The following is a 4,201-nucleotide window of genomic DNA, read 5'->3' as shown; positions in this document are numbered from 1 at the left end:
CTCTCTCTCTCTCTCTCTCTCTCTCTCTCCCCGCCCCCCCATCTCTATCTCTATCCCTGTGTGTGTCCTTGGTTGTAAATGTGACTAGCTGTTTTACGTTCTGGCCACCTTGACTTCTCCGCAGTGATGGACTAAACCTGGGACTATGAACTGGAATAAAGCCCCTGTCCCTTAAGTTGCAAAACTGAAACTAAGACTCTTGCAGCTCCAGTCTTTTGTTTATCCCCTGCTTCCTCACATGGACCGACCAGTCCCAGGGCCTTTGTGCTGATCTTCTGCCTGCAGTGGCCCTTCACCCTCTGACACCAGGCTCATGCTCAGTCTTCCTCAACTCAGTTCAGATGGTATTGCCTGAATTAAAGCTCCAAAGCTAACAGGCTCCTCTCCTCCTCTCTCCTCCTCTCCTCTCCTCTCTTCTCCTCTCCTCTCCTCTCCTGTCCTCTCCCCTCCCCTCTCCTTCCCCCCTCCCCTCCCCTACCCTCTCCCCTCCCCTTCCCTCTCCTCTCCTCTCCTCTCCTCTTTCTTTCTCTTCTGCCTCTTTCTGTCTCTCTGCTTTCATCTCTTCTTCCACTTCCTGTCTCTAGTTCCCTATTGGTATCTCTCTCTCTCTCTCTCTCTCTCTCTCTCTCTCTCTCTCTGTCTCTGTCTGTCTGTCTCTGTCTCTTTCCTCCCTCCAAACTCCCATTCTCCACCCCTGCAGCCCATCAAACAGTTCCTTCTTCGGTCCACATGCTGTGCAAGGAATTTTCCCCCTGTTGCCTGCAGGCAAGTTGGTGAAGAATGAATTTTTAATTTGTTTTTCCCTTATTTGGCTCCTCTACCCAGGCAAGCGGACCTTGTGTACCTCCACATGGGACTAGACATGACACACCTTGATCTCTGAGTTTGGTTTTGTCATTTCCCATAGAAATCAAACTCACACAGAAAGCCAAACACAAGGTCAGAGAGTAGGAGCAGCCACCCCGGGACTCGCAGTGGCTTGCTGGCAGTGTTGAGTACAAGGACTCTTCTATGGGGTTCCGTTCCCAGCAGAGAACTTCGGAGAAGTCCTGTTGCCTGAGTGGCCAAGACAGGAGGGAGCTACAGTCGGGTCCCCGGCTGAGGAGTGGGGAGCCCCAAAGGCTCTTGGGCCTGTGCACCACAGCCTTCCATGAATATTCGTCACAGCAAGTCTGGACTTGGACTCTCATCAGGCAAAGTGATGCTCAGTGGTGTGGGGAGACAGAACTTCCCGTGAGGCCTCCCTTCCTTGTTTTAGCTGCAAAAGAGAAACTGAATCAGGGTCAGCCTGCCTGGGTTTCCACCATTCCATAATGTTCTCAGGTTGGTAACACAGAACCAGTGTCCCACAGGAAGGTCATGGGGGACACTCACTGTCCTGATTACACCTAGGGCCATTTATATCCTTTGGGTCTCAACTCAAGTGTCACATCACTGCAAAGTTCCCTTGTCTCCCAGGTCAGGGTCTTCTGGCTCTTACCACTGAACTCACCTCCTGATTACTGCCCTGCATAGACCCTCTGCTCCTCTGCAACTTTTTGATTAATTTGTATCACTTGTTGCTGCAACTCCTCCTCCACATAAACGCAAGTCTCTTTAGCCAGGGCCTTGCTGTTCTCATGGTAGTATTCCCAGCACCTGGCCCAGAGCATGTTATATAATAGACAGCCAGGAAATATCCACTGGGGCCCGGGAGGCGAGGGGGAATGAATGAGCAAATGGATGAATTAATGAATGAGATCGTCTTTTCCAAGTGATGTGTTTATAAAAAGATAAGGAGAGAAAGGATAGGTTCTATGGGGGGAGCTGTGGGGGAAGGAATGTCCCAGCAGGCCCATGCCAAGGCATCCCTTACCCCTGAGGGACTAGCCACACCATGATATAATATAGAATAGAGTTTTTTTCAGGGCACGGGATAACTGTGGGGGTGGAGTTTAGACAGAATGCGAACACCGAGATTCTGATGTCATCAGTGATGAGACTGGCAGTCTCCTGCAGGACCAGTGCGTGCTTATGTAGGACATAGGCTTGATCCATTCAGCCCTTGCCAGGCCCTCTCCACTCTAGCCCAAGCCCTTGCTGAGCAGTTTCTCCCACTTGCCCGCCCCGGCCCTGCGCCCACTACAAGAGACATCCGCCAGCCTGCTATCCTCTTAAACCAGACCAGTATCTCCTTTGGAGTTGTAATTAAAATAACATATTCACCAGCTGTTTTTTTTTCTCTAGATTTAATCTGCCCGGGCTCTGATTTGCATATTAAAAGCACTAATTAGCCCCTCTGAGTGCTTGGGCACGGAGAGGGCAGTAACTGGTCACATCATCTCTGCAGACGGGTTCCCAGCGCTCCGGGCAAGGATCCGATGGCGGCCAAGCCCTGGGCATGCGCAGGGAGCCTTTGTTTCCCAGTATTTGGGGACTGGAAGGCTACTGGGCTTCTTCCTCGTGGCTCGCCTTCTCTTTGAAGTGCCTTGTTTGATGTGTTTGCTTGTCTGTCAATTTTGTTTTAATTCCTTCGGAGTGTGTATGTTTGAACCTTCCTGGCCACGCCGGGGCTCAGAGCCCCAGAAAGTGGAGCTAACCTTCAACCTGTATGACAACCAGGAGCCATAAATCCCCAGCCCACAGGGCTGTGTCCCTTCCCAAAGCTGCCCCCAAGGAAGAGCGGAGGCAGTTCCAGCCTGTTGGTCCTTTTAAATTATATCGTTACTGGAACCATTCAAAGGAATAGCTAATTGCTGTTGTTATTATTTCCTTAAAAATAAATTGGGTGCTGCGAGGAGGCGACCATAAAAGCCACCAGCCTGTGAAGTGAGGTTCTAACAGACCCGGAGGCAGGTAGCATCAGCATCCCCACTGAAGGTAGCTGGGGTTTTCTGCTACTTCCAGTGTGAGCCATTAGCTGGGGATGTGCCTACCCAACCTGTGGCTGTGGGAGGAAAACCGAGGCCTGAGCACTGCAGGAGCTAGCATGCTATAACATGCAGGAGCCAGCCATGGTAACCTCATAAACTCCAACCCAAGATCTGCTATCCCCACCACCACCCCAATCCCTCCCAACTACCTCCCCACCCCACTATCCCCAGACTTCAGGCTTTCCCAGGCAAACAGCAGGAGCTGGGCCACAGTGAACCACCCAGGTAGGGATGGTGCTGGCCCCAGGGGACCAAGCTAGCCCTGTAGAGAAGGAAGCGAAGAGTTCAGCAGTAACGGAATTCTGGCTCTGACTGGAATGCAGGCAGTCTGCAGATTCCTGAGCATGGGGACCTAAGATAACTGCCATACGCTCTGAGACCACCCGGGAGGCTGTGCCAGCCCTCCCTCCACCCATCCCCACCTGATGTGTCTAAGAGGTCACATCTAACCAGGATTCTGCCTCCAGTGACCTCCCGCCTGGCTAACTAGCAGCCAGCTTTGAAAGGAGTGTTATGGTAGCCGGGCTGAAAGCTTCAGTGTGGGGCCAGGAGAGAAGGAGGCAGCGCCAGGGTGCACTCTGTGGAGAGAAGGAGGATGTTCTTGACTCTGGAACGAATCACTAGAAACTCAAGGAAACTGGGTCAGCTAAAAACTTACGTGGTGTGGTCTAGGCAGGAACAGCACAAGAGAGGAAGAGCCAGCAGACAGGTATCCTGGAGCAGGTGTCTGGGGACAGTGTGGGGGCAGGAAGCAGGCAGCCAAGCCTAGCTGCTACTGCAATAGGCGGGAGGGTGATGGGGAGGTGATGGTGGGTGATGGTGAGGTGATGGTGGGTGATGGGGAGGTGATGGTGGGTGATGGGGAGGTGATGGTGGGTGATGGTGTGATGGAGAGGTGATGGTGGGTGATGGTATGATGGTGAGGTGATGGTGTGATGGAGATGTGATCATGAGGTGATTGTGAGGTGATGGTAGGTGATGGTGAAGTAGTGGTGAGGTAATGTTGAAGTGATGTTAGTGATGGTAAGTGATGGGTTTTGAGTCGCGGCAGGAAGCATCTGTAGACACCAGGCCCAGGCAGTTTCATGTGTAAGAGGTTTAATTGGAAGGGGGGTAGGGGGATAGCAGCAGAGGAAGAGAGAGGGGAGAGAGAGAAGAAGAGAGAGAGAAAGATGGAGGAAAGTACCCATTATATATATATGTCGTGACGTAGCAGTCCAAGTAAAGGTGGGAGCTGAACCCAATGGATTCTGGGAATATGGTGGCCGTTGTCCTGGCGACAGGCCTGT

Source organism: Mastomys coucha, unplaced genomic scaffold (assembly GCF_008632895.1).
Source record: "Mastomys coucha isolate ucsf_1 unplaced genomic scaffold, UCSF_Mcou_1 pScaffold6, whole genome shotgun sequence".
Lineage (NCBI taxonomy): Eukaryota > Metazoa > Chordata > Mammalia > Rodentia > Muridae > Mastomys > Mastomys coucha.
The sequence above is the reverse complement of the archived record's forward strand: the minus strand, read 5'-3'. Positions refer to the sequence as shown.